We start from the raw sequence: 19,666 nt of genomic DNA, 5'->3' as shown, positions 1-19,666 counted from the left end.
TTATTTTTAAAGGACATGTGTAAGAGCATAGAAGAAATCACACATGGCCCTCATACTATGTTGTAAAATGCGACTCGACACAAAAAATATTTGAGTTCTCACTTCGTAAATTTTGTAATTATGGTTTGACCATAAAATACACTTCAACCAAGTAGTATCATAGATATATATGTTTTATATTACTTTAAAAGTTCTAACATATTCAACAATTTTCATACCTACTTCCAAAATAGCCAATGATTAGGTGTAATTTGGTTCGATTATATATTGTTGTTATTTATGTAATTTCAAAGATTTTACAAATTGTTCTAAACCATTCTTGAAAAGTTTTCAAGCGGCTTGGTTAAACCCATTAACTATAATGGAATTTGAAAAGAAACAGTCGATCTCATTTTTCAATGTGAGAGTTGGATTGAAGGAGGATTATAAATAATAAAACAAGTTTGAACTCACTTTGAAATAGAAATTTGAGAGAGTTTTAACATGTCAAGTAATAACAATATATAGGGCATGCATTTTAAAGAAATTTATAATCTTCTCACAAATAAGAAGAATAGAGCTCTCACACAGATAGGCTAACACCTAAATGACCCTAATCTAGTTGTGTTTATATTAACAATGAATGTATCGAATGCATCATAGCCTTGGTACCCACACATTTGAAATTTCCATATCCAAGCACAAAATAGACTTGTTTTCTAATCAAACTAATAAATAGACCATTTTATAAAAACTAAGATCTATCACCAACATACCAACACTAAAGAAACTACATAAAACAATCAAAATTAAATGGAAAACTATTATTTCACCCATAAATACCAGAAAGGTCAGTTAGTATTTTACATAGGATAATAATGGCTTATGAATGTGGACATCTCATGTGACTCAACCTTTACATTTTACGCTTTAGTGATTAGGATTTAGACCTATTTGTGTATAATGTAGGATTTCATGGTGTGAGTGAAGAATGATACAAGATTTTTCTAATAATTCCAAAGACCCAAAATGGATGAGTCTATGATTATCTTGAAGTCCCATCACTAATGGGGCATTCTATGTTTATCTTGGAGTCTTCACTAATAGGATCACTAGCTTATTTTATTTTCCACAAATTTATTTGGAATATCTTACATACACACACACACATATGGATAAGTGTAAATTTTTAAATCACCCATCAAATTGATAGTTTGAAAAATTAGATAATCGTGTTAGGGTGGTTCGAGACTAAGTTACCAATGGTTTTCAAGCTCGAGGTTTGTGAGAACACATGGTTTTGTCCATGATATTCATCTCTAATGTAGCTTATTTAAAGGTTGAAAAAATCCATGTTAATTCGTCTTGGTGACCATTAGAATTACAAGCAACGGTGCCTTTAGATACCACCACTTCTCTTTGTTTCATGATCCTAACATCTGATATCATATGATAGTGAATATTAGAGTTGGGATGGCCTGATAGTGTATGTGTATAAAAATTCATGCAGGGTACAAAAGAGAAAATTTGGAGCGGGCGGTCCAAGAATTGGACACAAGTAGACAAACGACACTAGGTTGGTTGTGAAGAGCCCCTACTAACTGAGACCAAGGGCGATGATGATCCTGGTGGACAGAAATGTTGAATTCATGGCATATAGGTGGATTTGAATCAACAAAATTTTAATAGCATATGGAAGGTGTCAAGAACTCGCTACAATGTCATTGGAAAGTTAATCAACAGGGAGAAAGTACAAACACAAAGGAGAATCTTTGTTTTGGAGAGAATAAAGAAGGAGGAGGTCGTTGTTGCGGCTACTATTGTAGCTAAGCACGTGGAGGAACATGTGGAGCAAAAGTTGGACCGAACATAGAATCGCAAACCACTTGAATTACAAGCCATTAATCGGTCAAGGAGTGGAAGGAAGAGATATGTTGGGGCAAGGGCAATGTATGAATGTGGTGCCTATGGTTGTGATGCTAGGCATGATGAACATGAGGTCAATGATCTATATGTGATGGTAGTCACATGAAGGTACTGTCAAGGTTTGTCAAGGCAGGCATACATTTTCGAGTAGGGTATTAGTAAATATTCATAGAACGAGATGGTAAGAGGATCGAGTCAGCACAGAGTTCAAAGCCACAGGTGATCAGCCATGAAAATGATATTGGGATCTAACACTACTCAATAAATCGTCATGCAACCCACATTGCAGACCTAAGGATGTGAGATTTGTGTTCAACATGAGACATGATTTTCTAAGTGAAGATGATTTGGTAGAACTTGATCATTGGTGCATAGAGCCAATGTTGTCGAATATTGTGAGAAAGGAAGTTTTAGACAATGGAACATTTCCATTTCACCATTCGTGGGGTTATAATTAGAGTTATTAGGGGAATTTTAAGGTCTAAAATGCCCCCCCAAGGAAAATAATATAATAATAGTGAAAATAATAAAATAAGATTTGTGAATTTTTAAAGAAAAAAGAAAGTAAACTATTTTTTATTGTATTTTCGGCTTATCTCCTTATACATTTACTCAAATGTCAATTGTAGTCACCTATTGGATGCGGAATTAAATTTCACTTCCAACGAGTATCCACTCTAAATTCTTCTAAGGAGATCTACATCGAAAACAATTGAAAATACATGAAAAAAGAATGTTGAACACACCTTTTTTCATGTATTTTCAGTTTTTTCGGGATGTGGGTTTGCTCAGAAGTTCATAGAGTGGGTACTCGTTGGATGTGGAATTTAACTTTGCTTCCAATGAGTGTCTACACTTGACATTTAATTAAACTTATAAGGAGATAAGCCAAAAATACAAATTAAAAAAGGTAGTTTTCTTCTTTTCCCTTCAAAATCTTTACCCCTAGGAATGACATTATCATATTAAATCCTACTGGCTCTTTTAAAATAAATTTTGTTAGTATATTTTTTGTTTTGAGGCCCACTATTGACCTCAAAATTCCCCTAATGATGTGCAGGTCCCTATTGTTCCTCTCTGGAATGGACCACTTGGATAGGTACCAAGGTGGCAAGTGTATTGTTATCTACCCTAACAAATCATCATCATGGCTTACAGATATAAAGACAATATGTTTAAATAGGCATCAAATTTATCCCCTAATCCTACCCACCTAGATTCAAATTATTTCTTATGACATGTTGAGTTTTGATGCCTTAAAGAATAGTGTTGTAATTGCTTTGAGCCTAAACACTCTAATTATTTTATATTTTGATTCTTTTTGTTGAAATTTGGTAACATAATTTTTTTAAATTTGTAATCTTGCATAAATGAATTCACCACCCTAATTTTTTATAGAAAAAAAGCCCTAGAGCACTCAAACTATGTAAACTAAAAAAATACATCAAAAATCAAAATGTTAGAATATACAATATTTATGTTCTCTAATTAATCTATATATATATATAGATATAATATTTGTATGTAAAAATATATAGTTCATTATTTTTAGTTTTTAATAAAATATCTTTAATTTAGTATTATTAAAAAATCTGGTTAATATTTTAAATTATATTTGGAATTATTTTGAAAATGTAAACTAGATATTGGAAGTGAACATACATCACAAATATGTTTAAGTAACTAGTCATGCACATACATTTATATCAAATTCTATTTTCATCTCTTTCAATTTAAAAACCTTAAAGATCAACTTAAAGGATAATGAATTAAGCATGTCCCCAGTGGGGGGTGTCTTTAATGTTTGTTGTCACGACATTAATTAATCCATTTCCATGATGAGGGAGTGGGTCTGGAGGTTGACCATCAAATTGTGTGTTGGGCCTAACATGTGCCCACCCCTTGTCCGTGCGTGTCATGGCAACCGACCCTATGGCTGGGACCTCCAACCTCTTTCTCTTCACTTTAAATGCTCAGAGGTAGTTACAATCGGGAGGAGGTACGTTGTTAACTCCCACACTGTCGTTTTTAAATTTTCAATTCAAGTGAACCAGGTATCTATGGAAGGATTGGCTCATGCCTTTGTCGAGCTTGACAAAGGGTTCAATGAGATCATTGATGATCGCATGAGAGAGGGAAGGAATGCTTGTATTAAAACATGTGTTGGGTTTCACACATGTCCTTTCCTGGACTTTGCGTGCTCTAGTAAAAGTTCATTTTCCCTGGGCCATCAATTGACATCCTCTCATTATATAAACATGGGATTTATAGCAAGGTGGATACACGGTGATGTTACCTAGGGTGGTGGGGAGGTTGTCTCTTCACGTGCCTGCTCATGGTTCTCAATTGAGGTTTTCTCAGGTTAACGGGGACATTTGTTTCTTTCCCTTAATCAATTTTCAGTTAGTTCCAATGCGACTGGTAACAACATATATTCAACCCTTTTCCTTCAATTCTAGGAGCACTAGAGTGGGTCAATGTTTTTCATTTTGTTTTTGCATAACATAGCATATGGGTTGACCTTCAAATTGGTGGTTTTTTTTAGCCACCTCGACGCTCCAAGGAACTGATTCTGTAGGTATTTCCTTTAATTTTCCCGTCTTGGTGTATGGAGTTTGGTATCTAGGTAGTTTCTTTTTATGGTTTTAATGGATGTAACTTATCATTCAGTTTGGTAAGGAATTATAGGGGTCAGGTATCCTTTATTTCTTGTATTTATAGATTCATGTTTCCTACTGTGTTGGGAAATCATGGCATATCAAGTCTCAGGAGTCAACCCTTTTATATCCCTCAAAAGAATTGAGGTGTTGTGGTTTTGGCTTGTTTAATTTTGAAGTGAGATTTATACCTTAAAGTGGTACTAGACTTAGTCTTTGTTGAGGGCAGTCTAATTGAGTTATGTCAGGGGAGTCCACAACATATTGGTATTGGAGTCCAATTGTATGGTTTTGGAGACGATATTCTTTTGTTTATGCTGCAATTCGTTGAGTCGGGGGTGTGTTATTGTTTGTGTCTTGTTGGTTATAGTGTGGTTCAGCTTTGTTAGAACTTCATGCTCCCCTCTATAATCATGCCTCCTCAATAGAGAATGGAAAGTCATAGAGGGGGTGCGAGCATTTCTACTTCTAACCGACATTGATTGTTTGGGTGGGAGTCAATGGCAAAGTATTTTGATTATGTTATTATCAAAGTCAAAAGAGAAATCCTCCACCTTGAATCAAAGGAGTTTAGAAAACACTTGTAGTTGTCTAATTCTGAGGTGGGAGAAAATGGAATCAAGTGGATCCCCGACCCAGGGAAATTCTAAAAAGAAGACTTCACTTTCTATATTCGATGGCAATGCATTTACAAATGGATACCCTCTTGTGGATTATTCTCAGAGATAAACTAGTGGATAATTACAAACTTTTTGCATGGAAATAGGATATGAAAAGACTTCTCTGCAATGTATGTTTCAGCTTGGACGATATTATGTCACGGTTGAGCAGGATTGAGAAATACGTGGTCTTTGAGTCAAACTCTAAGATAGAGGAGCTCAATGATGCTCCTGCAGTTATCAATGCACCTCATGTTATAGTCTCTCATGTTATCGTCACTCCTTTTGCTAACTCCTCGCCTCTCTCTCCAATTATTATCTGAGGCTGAGGGGTGAATGGATGGATCAATTTTTGTCTTTCTCTGTCGGTCTCACTTTGTGGAACTCTGGATGGTTCAGTTTTGGTCTTTCTTTGCTCACCTCGCTCTGTGGAACTTTGGAAGGCGATCACAGCACCATCGACAAGAAATACGATGGTCAATATTATGGTCTTTTTGAAACTACATGAACTTTGGTCGCACTTTCACATATGGATGGTGTAGATTGCTTTCTCACCTTCTCTGTAGGTTTCCAAAATGATACATTTTGTTATGAATCTAATAGTGTTTATTACTTGTTTGCATATGGACTATGTAGGGGTGATTTTAGGGGCGAATGTTCGCCCTTTGGCGAAATTAAGGGGTTTTAAATTTTTAGTGGGCGAATATTTTGTATCATAGTACATTATTACAAATCACCTCAAACATCCCACCTTATTTTAAGGGAGAGGGTAAAAAAGGTAAATTTAGCCCTTGAAATTAGGAGTTACAACCTTCCATTCGCCCATTTTCAAGAATAGGTTTTATTTAAGTGAATCCATTCGCCCATTTTCAAGAATAGGTTTTATTTAAGTGAATCCTATGGGCCAAAGGCCCAAATACCATATTTATAAAAGAGGTATGGTAAATTAATAAAAATATAAATAAATGAGAGGTATGGTAAATAAATAAAGCATTTTTTATATTTACTCCATAAGTCACCTTATATAAATGCAAGGGTGCAAACAAATAAAAATATAAGTAAAGTGGAGGTATGGTAAATAAATAAAACATCTTTTTATACTTACTCAAAAGGTATGGTAAATAAATAAAAATATAAATAAACTAGACGCATGGTAAATAAATAAAACCTCTTTTTATATTTAGTCCATAACCCTCATTCTATTTATGAAGGCTCAAGAAAGAGGTTTTATTTAAGTGAATCCTATGGGCCAAATACCATATTTGTAAAAGAGATATGGTAAACTAATAAAAATATAAATAAGTGAGAGGTATGGTAAACAAATAAAACATTTTTTTATATTTACTCCATAAGTCACCTTGTATTTATGAATGGTATGGTAAATTAATAAAAATATAAATAAACGAGACATATGGTAAACAAATAAAACATTTTTTTATATTTACTCCATAAGTCACCTTATATTTATACTATGGGACAAATACCTTGGACTAGATTGTTATTAATACCATGCAAAACAACGTTATTAACCCTAATATTAGTATTAATAAAAATAAAAATGGCACATGGTATTGACCTATGGTATTCACCAAAATGGCACATGGTATTGACCCATGGTATTCACCAAAATGGCACATGGTATTGACCCATGGTATTCACTTGGAATGCAGCCTATTTAAATGGGGGAATTAAACCAGCATAGATCCATCTTTACTCTGGATCTACTAACCCTCCAGAGGTATTAAATATCGTGATATGCAAAGTGAAAAAATATTTGATCCGATCAATAGTAAAAATGGATGTTGTAATTTAATGTATGTTTAACATTTTAGCTTGGTTAAAATAAAAAATAAAATAAAAATCAACTATTAATTTTTATAAATTACTAATATTAATTTTTAAGCTCTAGGTTTATGATAACCCATGGTATTCATGTGAGCATAGACTATTTAAAGGGGAAATTCTATCTTAGATCCATCTTAATTCTGGGTCTAACAAGTGCTCAGAGGGATAAATAGATTTCATCCCCCTAAGAGTGGTAGATGTGGAGTTAAGATGGATATAGGTTGGTTTTTATGATAATGAAGATATTAAATAGACTTAGGAAATTATATTGTAAAAACATCTTAAGGTGAATGGTTAAAGCATAGACATTGGACAAGTATATTTGTATACTTCTGTTTTAAACTGAAACAAATTCAGGGCTAAAAGGAATGGATTGATTGCACTAGTCATTCTTCTATAACTTTCCAACATATATTGGAGTAAACAGATTGTAATTTGGGTAATTTTTCTAATTGCAAACGGGAACATACTTGTGTATTGGCAGGGTGGTTACGAGGTCCCTAGAAGTGATGAGAGGTCCCTAGAAGTGATGAATTTGAATTTTTCTTGGTTTTATATATAGTATTAGGTGTTTTCTCATGCTTTCTGTGAATGGCGCGGGTGAATTTTATCCTACACCCACTAGGTTATCGATATGTAATTTCGGTAATTTTGATTTCAAAAGATATTTTAAAGAAATGCAATGATTTCATTTGTGTATTCAATAAACACAAGATTTTATAATTGAGTAAAACTTTCACCATGCCTGGTGAGAGATTCACCAAAAAATTATATATACATATCATATTATTGATAAAATCGCCTTCCATTTTTCCTATATACCATGGAGATTCGCCCATTTATTATACATGTAAATTTAGGGGGGGTTCTTAAAATTTTCACTGGGACTATGGCTTTAGTGTAGTGAAATGATCCTTGTCAACCAAAATTGGCAGTGGACCATGGATATATTAAGGTGCTAGCTTCTTGGTCTTATATTTTGTCCCTAGTTTCTGTAGCACCTCAGTGTTCCTATATGTTTATAGATAGAAATGGTGTTTAGTGTGTCCTACTTGGTTGGAGGCATGATCTATATGTTAGTTCTTTTGGCATGATGTTAACTATATGTACTCAATTTAATCCTTATTGCTATTAATAAAAAACTTTTATTTCAACTTACAAAAAAAATAATGAATTAAGCGTGAAATATTTCCCGTAATTGAAAAAATCACATGTTTAATTTTTTGAATTCCTTTAAAATTATATCTATATATATATATATATTAAATTAAATTAATATTTATATATAATCTAATTTTATTTATTAAATATTTTATTTTTAAAATAATAAATTGGTAATTTGTTGAAATCTAGTCCAATATCAAATTTGGCATTTATCACTATATTATCAATATCTAATTATTATAATACTAAAAATATATTCAATAATCCATAAACCAAATATACCAAAAATAAATACATCACAAAAATAAATAAAAAAAACTTATTTCAAAAAATCTGATCACAAAAAAAACAAAAAAATATCTTCCACAAAACATCTTTTTACTTAACTAAAATCCATTAAAATATATTTAAAAGATAAACATATCAAACATCTACCAATTCCAAAATAAAATACCATGAACATAATTGAAAGGAAATGCAAAACATACCGCGGAAAATTGAAGTAAAAATAATCAATTCTCGAATTGTTGGAACTTAAGAGTATACGCATTCTTATAACAGTGTTTGATATATTATTTAGAAAAAGAAAAAACATATAAGGTTTACTTTCCAACTCTCAGGATATTAAAAAAGTTTGAATAGTTAAGCCATTAAAGGTTTTAAATATCATATAAAAGCCAAAAGGACTATAGCATTGCTTAAATAAGAAGTCTATAATGTTTATCTTAAGCCTATAATGTTTACCTTTCAAATTTCGGGATACGGAAAAAGTGAAAAGATGAGTAATTAAATAAATAAAGGTAGTTTAAAAAATTTACAAAGTAGATTGGAAAATAATGGAACGTTTGGTAAGATTATGATAAAATTTAGTAGGAACTTTTAAAATTCTGGGTTACAATTATCAAATTCAAGATTTTGGGTGCCTAAGGGGGGTTCTTGATAGTGTTGAATCTATTTCCACCATCCAAAAAAAATTCAAACACTTCAACATTCTGATTTTTTGAATTTTTTTAACCTAATTTGGCAAGAAATCTAGAAAATTTGTGGCGTTGGTAAACAAAGCCATTGAGTAAAGGTTTTAAATTTCAAATAAAAGTCAAAATGACCAAACATAATATAGTTTATTTGTTTATGAATTTGGTTTATAGAAGTATTATATGAATTGGGGTAATTTATTTTGGTCCAATAAATATTGTTTATTTTATATTGAAAGAATTAGGGTAGTTTATTTTGGTTTAAATAAATATTGTTTATTTTATATTGAAAGAATTAGGGTAGTTTATTTTGGTTTAAATAAATATTGTTTCTTCTATATTGAATAATTAGGGTAGTTTATTTTGGTTTAATAAATATTTTGTTGATAGGTGTATATATATGAACTTTAGATGGAGGGAGGTTTCTTGATTTTTTTAATTGAGGGCCTAGATTGATTCTCAAGAGAATATGCTTAGCATATGCTTATTAATGTTTATCAACGACTGTAGTGTATTACAAAGTTTGTTAGGTTGCATTGACTTTTAATAAATTAAAAAAATTATATTCGTGCTAGGTGGCTCCCCACCGACCAATTTCCTAGGGATATGAGATTATTCTGATTCTAATAAGGTCCTCCATGTTGATATTATTCCAATTCTAATAAGGTCCTCCATGTTGATATTATTCCAATTCTAATAAGCTTTTCATTATTATTTATAACATTCATTTATATATAAAAAAATTTATTTAGTAAAATGATCCATTACTTTTAATAAACTTAAACTAGCATTTGCACCTGATGTTGCAAAGGAAATGCCGTAAGGCATAGAGTGTGGAAGAATAGGGACATGTGATTGGGCATTGTTGAAAGCAAGGGTGGATGATAAAGAGTTGCAATTGAAATTGTTAGTTATGTGTATGCTGAATATAGATATTTTATAAATAATAGTGTGTAGAAGAATAGTGACATGTGAATGGACATTGTTGAACACAAGGGTGGATGATATTGAGTTACACTTGAAACTATTAGTTATGTGTGTTTTGAATATGGATAAATAATAGTAGTGTGTGGAAGAATAGCAACATGTGAATGGACATTTTTGAAAGCAAGGGTGGATGATAATGAGTTATAGTTAATGTCATATAGAGGTTATCCATTATTCATGTAGCAGTTGTTGTTTATGTGAACATATTTTTGTACATTTTTTGTTTTTTTGTTTTTTTGTTTTTTTGTTTTTTTTTTTGTTTTTGTTTGTATTTGGAGATTTTGTTTTTCCATATGTTACATGTTTAAGAATGAATTGTCACTTTTAAAGAGGGCACACAAGGTTGCTAGCTGTCACAAACCATCGTGAGAGTAAAAATTAAATGTCCTTTTCCTAATACATGGTTCTGTCAACTAGGTGTTTCAAAAAATACAAGTGAAAGCCATCAAACTCCTTGCTAAAATCAAACTCTCGGTGAAATTTTCGTAAATATAGGGATGCACAAATTCGTTTATTGGCCAAAACACTATTAAAATGACATTTTTCACTACTAACTTCATATGAGATGTCATGAAGTTTCTTTTGGATAAAACCTCGAATGTGTTTTTAATATCCCAATTCAACTCTCGGTGAAATTTTCGTAAATATAGGGATGCACAAATTCCTTAACTTGCCAGAACTCTATTAAAATGACATTTTTCACTACTAACTTCATATGAGATGTCAATTAAACTGTTTTATTATTATTATTTTAATTTAATGTTTCATTATGCATACTAAATCTTTTTTTCATATAAAACTAAATTTAAATGTTTACTCATTTACAAATACTACAACACATACCCCTTTTTTGGATTGATGTTTATGAGTAGTAGGCCAAAACTTGCCAAACGCTTCAATTTCTTTTCCAAAATTTCAGAGATGCCCATTTGAAAACCCTGGATATATTAGTGTCTGATACAAACAAGTTTTGAACATATTGGTTGTTGGGGTACAGAGTTTTCTGTAAATTGCTACCAAGCAAGGAAGAAGTCAAAAGTGGATTGGTATTAAAACCATGGCTGCAGCTCAAGGACCTATGTTCTTGTCCCCAAATAAGACACTGCAACTAACATATGAGGGTGAGTTTTATGAGGTACTCATAGCAAGAGCCCATCTCTCCGCCATAGTAGACAAAGGGAGCATACCCTCATCTACAAACACTGTAAAGCAACTGTAGCCACATTTTGAATATTGCTATAGGGGCTTAGAGCATACTATATTGCAGGCTGTAAAGACTCCACTTTCAAAACAAAATGGAAAGATAAGATGAGAAACATATTGGATCATAAAGCAATAGATAGTATAGTGTAAGCATGGGATCCTTATAATTATCGTTGGTCCTCCTTAAACCTTGCTAGGATTGGTGGCTTAGGCAAGAAGAGTGATTTTCTAGGTATCATTTTCATTTTGTTGCTCCTATGGGGCTTCTTAGATTCAGAATTTGAAGGGACCCAACATGGGAAAAGTGTTGTTTGGTGGCTTGGGCCTGTAACACATAGACTGTACTCATATTGGGCTATGCATTTATATACACCCTTTGGCTCTAGTTTTCCAACCATAAATCTCTCTGACAAAAGCACTGTCTTGACTGGAACCCTTCTTATGGTGACAATGACAAGAACTTCATGCAGAGACCCCACATTCTTTACATAATTCTCAATAATCAGTGGTAAGCTGGAAATAAGGTCACTGTAGAAGAAACAAATTCCTGGTACACGTGAATTCACCCTGGCAAGCAATCCATTCAAACCTTCTATGCTGAGTTTTCTCCGTGCTAAATATTTATACTTTTCTGCCTTCCATAGTTCCAAGAGAACATTATGGTCAGAAAAATTGTTGCAATTAGGAAGGGACACCAACCTCCCTGTGGTACCTTATTCAATACAAATGATAGATAAACGCCTTCAGAGATAGCAAAAAACAGAGTGAAGGGTAGTATAAGCAAAATATTTTGTGTAAACGATGTCTCGTGCACTATTTGTCATAGATTATCCTTCTAATATTCTCACCAGTGAAGGAAACAAGTTTTTCCAAGCCCCAAAAGTCAATAAAAACAACATATTATCAATACAACAATGCAAAGGTTTCTATCTTCCTATATTTTACATCACAACTGAGCATCAAGGGCTGGCACTTCGAAAGGAGCGTGATCAATTCTTCTTAAAATTCGCCACAACCAAAACAACACCATTAAGACCAGTAACAATAGAAGTAAGAAAAATAAAATATCTAACCATATATATGCTATTATTCTCCGTTGGTAATCCATAAGTGGTGACGTTTCAAGCGCTGATGTAGATTCAAGCAACAAGCTAGCCAATGTTGTCAATTTGTTGTAAAACATTTGGTAGACAAACTTTGAATCTAAAAATCACCAAACAATGAGCACGATTAAATAGCTCTAATTATCTCCATATAGCCCAGCTCACATATCCACTATCAAAACTGAAGTAAATTGAAAATGATATCAAAACTTTTACCTCTTCCAAAACATAATTTAAAAACACATTGTGACATCTTGTCCATCTTTTACCTATCTAATGATAACTTTAAAATCACAGAACTTTGGTATTCTTCTTCTATAATGCCAAGATTTCAAATCATGATTCATACGTAGATAATCTACCATAAATTTAAAAATGAATGCATATTTAAAACATGGTAAATGCTTAGAATTTTCATTATATATTGAATATCAGTACATTATGATATGAAATAAGGCAACATTTTTCATCCTTGTGGTGGAAAATAAGCTCGAGGGAAGCAGCTAAGAGCCATGGATTGTTTTATGATTGGGAATGTTGCTGTAATCAATGCTTGATTGGCTACAATGGCTGCTAAAGTGGCAACAATGAACATTGACCAATACACAGGCTGTGGTATTGCTTTGTAAAATGTAGAGCCTATGTCCCCTGGGTTTTTTATCAAATAAGCTGCTTGTCTCGTATATGTGATAAGCAGAGATGGGTAAACCAACACACAGAAAGCAAGCTACAACAAACAACCCAAATTTCTCATTATGGTACTAAAACTTGAGGATGAAGCACGCATGTATGATGAAATACTAATAATTCCGTCCTTGACATATAGCTTGGACCTGGATTGATTTCCTGTTGAAATGGCCCAAGTCTGCAAACATGGCCTTGGCACCTGGATCCAATCAGAACAAAGCACTGATGTTAGTGTTTCTATTTGTATAGCTTTAACATAAATAATTGGGATGAAGTTATGAATTTTGTTTGAGAAAATCATTGGTATGGATTTATCAATTGAGTTAGAAAACAGTTCCAAGTATACTATATGATAAAATGAGACACATATCATCATGCGAATAATCAATACCTGTTATACATAAGACTACACCTCCAAGCATCACCCATCCTTATTAGTGATATTCATGAAAGTAATAGTATATATAATATGGGTTGAATGCTTTGAATGCTCCAGGATAATATTTCACAATATTATACTGTCCTATCATGATGTTGGTCACAAACCAGGCAATCATTATGGGTGAGAACATGAAGCTAACTTTACTTGTACCGAGTACCTACACTCTAGATGAAACACCAATGTATTCAAAATGCTTCTCTGAGTATGATGATGGTGTCCGAGCTGTTTTAAATAGGTGAAATTCTGATAAGATGAATGGCACTGAGTGCTATGGATTTCACCTGTTTAAAACAGCTCAGAAACCATCATCATACTCAGAGAAGCAATTTGAATACATTGGTGTTTCATCTAGAGTGTAGGTACTGGGTGAATAAGCGGAGAGAGTTTGGTTATGCTCTCAAAGATTATCCCAAAGAAGAACAGGGAAGTAGCCATGATATAGGTGTTCTGAATTCTACATATTGCAGGTTTGTTCAGCTGGATCCTAATATTTATGTTCGTCACTTGCTGGAGTGCGGAAATTGCAGAGCCCTAGCATAGGGAAAGAGGGTTCATGGCCATATAGTTAAAACCGGCTTTGAGCCAAGCATCTATTTGTGGAATTGTATTATTGACATGTATGTGAAGTGTGGGAGAATTAAAGATGCATGCCAAGTGTTTGCCACAATGCCTGAACGAGATGCCTGTTCATGGACTACGGTTCTTACAGGTTATGCAAAATGTGGGTATGTGGAAAATGCACAGTCTCTGTTTGAAAAAATGCATGAACGTAGCATAGTTTCTTGGAACGCAATGATTGTGGCATATGCCCGATGTGGTGATCAGGTTGAAGCCATGGATTTATATGGCCAGATGCAATGGATGGCCATGAAACCTAATGAGTTCACCTTAGCCAGTGTTGTAAGTGCATGCATGGTGGATTTAGGATATGGGAGGAAAATTCATGGACCGGTTGTTAAGCTTGGATTTGAGTCAAATGTATTTGTTGGGATTGCTCTTGTTGATATGTATGTCAAATGTGGGAGAGTAGCTGGTGCACGCCAAATGTTTTATTTAATGCCAGTTCGAAATATTGTTTCTTGGACTGCCATGGTTGCAGGATATGCCCAAAATGGGCAAGTGGACGAGGCCACAAGGTTTTTTAATCAAATTCACCAGACCGATATGAAGCCAAATGAGTTGACATTTGTCAGTGTCGTCAATGCGTGTGTTATTCACATTGATTTGTAGTTTGGCATACAGGTCCATGCGTACATTATCAGAAGTGGATTCCAGTCCCAAGTTTCCGTGTGCAATGGTATTGTTACAATGTATGCCAAAACTCAAACCATAGAAAATGAACTATGTGTGCTTGATAAAATGCAGGAACGAGACTTAATCTCATGGAATGCAATTATTGCAGGATATGCACATAATGGCCATTATCAGGAGGCCTTCAAGCTTAGTTTCCAAATGAAACAGACAGGTGTGAAACTGAATCAATTCACTTATGCAAGCATTCTCAGTGTAAGTTCCAACTTACCTGCTTTAGAAGAAGGTAAACAACTTCACGGCCACATTATCCAGACTGGTTTTGACTCAAATATGTTCGTTGCAAGTGCTCTTGTAGACATGTATGCTAAATCTGGCAGCCTACAATATGCCCGCCAAGTGTTAGACAAAATGCCTGAACAAGATGTGATCTCCTGCAATGCAATGATTGAAGGGTATGTGCAGCATGGGTATAGTGAAGAGGCTCTAAAACTCTTTTGTCAAATGCAACACACTGGTTTGAAGCCAGATGAGGCAACTTTTGCTAGCATTGTTAGTGCGTGTGCCAACCTAGCAGTTCTTGAGCATGGAAGACACATCCATGCCCACATTTTCTGTATGGGGTTTGAGTCACCCATGTCTGTGGTCAACGCCCTGGTTACTATGTATGCCAAATGTGGAGGCATAAAAGATGCACGGAAAGTTTTCGAGAAGATGATTGAGTGTGATGTTGTCTCATGGAATGCAATGATTGTTGGTCATGCTCAGCATGGGGATGGGGTGGAAACCTTGAGACTTTTTGAGCAAATGCTACTGACAAGCATTAGGCAAGATGCCATAACCTTCCTTGGTGTTCTCTCTGCTTGCAGCCATACAGGTCTAGTAGATCGAGGACATTACTACTTTCATTCCATGAGGCATGAACATAACATCACACCAAGAATGGATCATCATGCCTGCATGATTGACCTTCTTGGTCGTGTTGGTCATCTATACGAGGCAGAAGATTTCATCAATAAGATGCCATTTGAACCTGATGTCAGTATTTGGGTGGCACTGCTCAGTGCTTGCAGAGTTCACGGCAATATAGATATAGGAAAGTGTGTCACACAATTGCTTTTCGATTTGGAGCCACAAAATACTTTTGCATATGTGCTGCTTTCAAATATCTATTTTGCAGCTGGTAGGTGGGATGACGCAGCCAAGGTTAGAAAAATGATGAAGGACAAAGACGCAAAAAAGAAGCTAGGGTTCAGCTGGATTGAGGTCAAGAATAGAGTACATGCATTCATGTCAGAAGATAGATCACACCCACAAATAGAAGAAGTTCATACAATGTTGAATACATTGGCCGGGAAAATCAAGGAGGCAGGTTATGTACCGAACACAAACTTTGTCCTCCATGATATGGAGGATGAACATAAGGAACATGTCCTCTACCATCAGAGTGAGAAGCTCGCCATTGCATTTGGGCTTATGAGCACACCTCCTGGGGCCCCTATTCGAATAATAAAGAACCTTCATGTATGTGGTGACTATCACAATGCTGTCAAGTTTATTTCTAAGATTGTTGGACATGAAATTGTAGTAAGGGACGTTATACGTTTTCACCATTCTAGGAATGGAACGTGCTCTTGTCAGGATTATTGGTAATACAAGATGAAGTTTGAGCACTATTTGGGAGTGGCTTGAATGCTTCTCTATACTATCCTCTATTGGTCTAGAAGTTACCTCTTGTGACATGCGGAAATAAGGAGAAACATGCTGAGAATATGTCAGTTGTCTCGTAGCTTCTTCATGTGGAGCAGGCTCACCTCTGGTAAGTTTCATACAAGATTCTGTATTGCTTTGATAGCATGAATGGATGCGTTAAAAGTTTAGTATGTTAAGCTTGATTATTGACAAGACGGTTCTGATCTTGTTGCATGACACATAAGACACTTTCTTTTATAGTACTCATTTTTAACATTTTTGGCTGTCTTTATAGCTGCACCAGTTTGGCAAATTGTCAAAATTTCCCTTTGGAGAAATGTTAGGAACATCACTTTCTAAAGAGAACAAAAGCATGGGCGAGAAGCAACATTACAAAACATATGTTTTTTCACAATTCTGCTTTTTATATGTTGAAGTGCTAATTCGGTCATTTATCATTATTGAGTTGCTCAGAAGGAGGGATGCAATCGATCTTTCTTGATCAGGAAACCAACTTGAACTTTTGAATGGAAGGGAACAAATGGCATGTTGATTAATGTCAAACATTGAGGAATCCCAACTTTGGAACGGCACGACATTGTTTATGTAAGCCCCCATCATTGTAAGTCAGGTTTATACTAATTTTATATTATTTCAGAATAAAGTTTTGATTTAATTTAATTATAATTTTAAGCTAGTAAAACATCAAGTACCCTAGAATGTTTCCCACTGCTAGACGTTTTTTGTTGAAATTGCTTTACACACCCCAGAAATGCTTTGCAGCTAGGCCTTCCAATTGATATCATTTTTCTGCAATTCCAGATGTCAAGTTTCTATTCTAGAGTGATGGAGATGCAGCATTGCGTGTTGGTGGGAATATCGTCAAGTTTCTAGTCTAGAGTGATGGAGATGCAGCATTGCGTGTTGGTGGGAACATAGACTGGTACTCATATTGGGCTATGTATTTATATACACCCTTCGGCTATAGTTTTCCAACCATAAATCTCTCTGACAAAAGCACTGTCTTGACCGGAACCCTTCTTATGGTGACAATGACAAGAACTTCATGCAGAGAGCCCACATTCTTTACATAATTCTCAATAATCGGTGGTAAGCCGGAAATAAGGTCACTGCAGAAGAAACAAATTCCTGGTACAAGTGAATTCACCCTCGCAAGCAATCCATTCAAACCTTCTATGCTGAGTTTTCTCCGTGCTAAATATTTATACATTTCTGCCTTCCATAGTTCCAAGAGAACATTATGGTCAGAAAAATTGCTGCAATTAGGAAGGGACACCAACCTCCCTGTGGTACCTTATTCAATATAGATGATAGATAAACGCCTTCAGAGATAAAAAAAACAGAGTTAAGGGTAGTATAAGCAAAATATTTTGTGAAAACCACCCCACAAACCAATGCCCAATCTTGCCCAGATTTAAAGCCATGTACCAAGGGACTGAGGCAACCACTGAACCTCTCTACTTCCTCAACCAAAGGAGGCCACATGGGCCCAGACCTTACCAGCAGGGGATGCAAGGGACATCCCAAGCTTATTATAGCCCCAACCAATCTGCTCACATACCTTCTTGGGGGCCCCTTGCTCATCCTTCCTAGTCTGCACCTCCTCCATGGTCTTATCCATCTCAATACCATACTCAACCCACTGCTCATTCGTTTCACTCACATGTCCAGCCACAACCTCAGTGGAATGCACCTCAACCAGGGTGGAGGCCCCAATACAACTCTCCTCCCGCCATTCTGCCTCCACCACCGGCTCAGCCACAACCATTACCTCCTGTTCCTCCAAGACAACCCCAGATGCCTGCTCAACCGAACCCGAACCCCAACAACCGACAGGCCTAGCAGGTATACACTGGGGAGACAACATGCCCTACCTATGCTGTGGAGATCCAGGAGATCAACCTGCGATCTGGGAAGACCCTTCTAGATCGTCAACCTCCTTCCCCAGAGGATGAGGAAGAGAAATAGAAAAGTGAACCCAAAGCCATTCCACCCTTTCCTGAGAGACTAACAGTAACCACGCAACTGAACCCAGAAGAGACTGAACTTCTGGGAGAACTTAAACATTTTTGTGTGAAAATACCACTTCTCCAGGCCATAAAAGATGTACCAATATACAACAAATTGATTAAGGAGAAGTGTTTCAGGCACCCAGGCAGGCGAAAGAGAGATGCCTCGACTATCAATGTCATAGGACAACTGTCCGATCTAATGTTGGGGAAAGTCATCTGTCCAAAGTATTTGGACCCTGGGAGTCCTGTAGTTGATGTCCACATCAATGGCACCATAATCCCCCATACCTTGATTGATCTAGGGGCTGCCATTAATGTGATGACCAGGGACACCATGCTTAAACTCAACCTTCAGAGTTCCTTAAGGAAGACCTCAATAGTCCTGCAATTAGCAGATCGCTCCACCGTGACTCCCGAAGGGATTGTGGAAGATGTCTTGGTCTCTATTGACTCTTGGGAGTACCCTGCGGACTTCTTGGTCCTTCAGCCAAAGGCAAAGCTCACTGGATACCCCCTCATTTTGGGAAGGCCTTGGTTAGCCACTGCGGATGCTTACATCAGTTGTCGAGCTGGAAGCATGACCATCAAGAATGGGCCTATGTCCAAGTAGCTAGTCCAATACCCTCCTGCCCAACCTCTGCTAGAACATGACCTACCACTCTGGTTGGAAGAGGGAGATGAGGATGAGGTCTACTCTGCACCATTGTGCACAGTAGAAACCACCAGGGGAGGTCCTCAAACCGAGGATGAGTTGATTGAGAATTTGATTCGAAATCCACCTCCCAGTGCACAGTCCTTAGAAGAGTTGGTGGAGGGTACCCAAGCCAGCACTTTAGTGGACCTCTGTGTGACTGATCCGACCTCTCCCAGAGTTAAGAATGTGGAGTTTGGCCCTGAAAGAACTTTAAAGATCAGCTCCTCCCTATCTCCCTCCCAGGAGAAGGAGCTGTGTAGCTTACTGAACAATCATCTGGATGCTTTCGCTTGGAGCTATAAGGAGATGAAAGGAGTCCACCCTTTAGTCTGTACCCATCACATTTACATTAAAGAAGATTGTAAACCAG

General features: G+C 35.6%; 1 long non-coding RNA gene and 1 pseudogene across 1 annotated transcript; both read left to right on the top strand.

Moving 5' to 3' along the window:
- LOC149166836 (putative pentatricopeptide repeat-containing protein At3g13770, mitochondrial pseudogene) overlaps window positions 1–16,530 on the top strand; it is a 65,456-nt pseudogene extending 48,926 nt beyond the window's left edge.
- A 90-nt stretch (window positions 16,531–16,620) lies between these two features.
- On the top strand, window positions 16,621–17,497 carry LOC149166835 (uncharacterized). Its single transcript, XR_016260476.1, has 3 exons — window positions 16,621–16,696; window positions 16,865–17,191; window positions 17,392–17,497. It is a non-coding gene; the product is annotated as an uncharacterized LOC149166835 (long non-coding RNA).
- Window positions 17,498–19,666: the final 2,169 nt, after the last annotated feature.

This window comes from Pinus tabuliformis, chromosome 5_1, assembly GCF_031772625.1.
Source record: "Pinus tabuliformis cultivar Carrire ecotype Pingquan chromosome 5_1, CPIR1, whole genome shotgun sequence".
Taxonomy (NCBI): domain Eukaryota; kingdom Viridiplantae; phylum Streptophyta; class Pinopsida; order Pinales; family Pinaceae; genus Pinus; species Pinus tabuliformis.
Note: the sequence above shows the minus strand (reverse complement) of the source record. Positions and strands in the feature narration are given on the sequence as shown.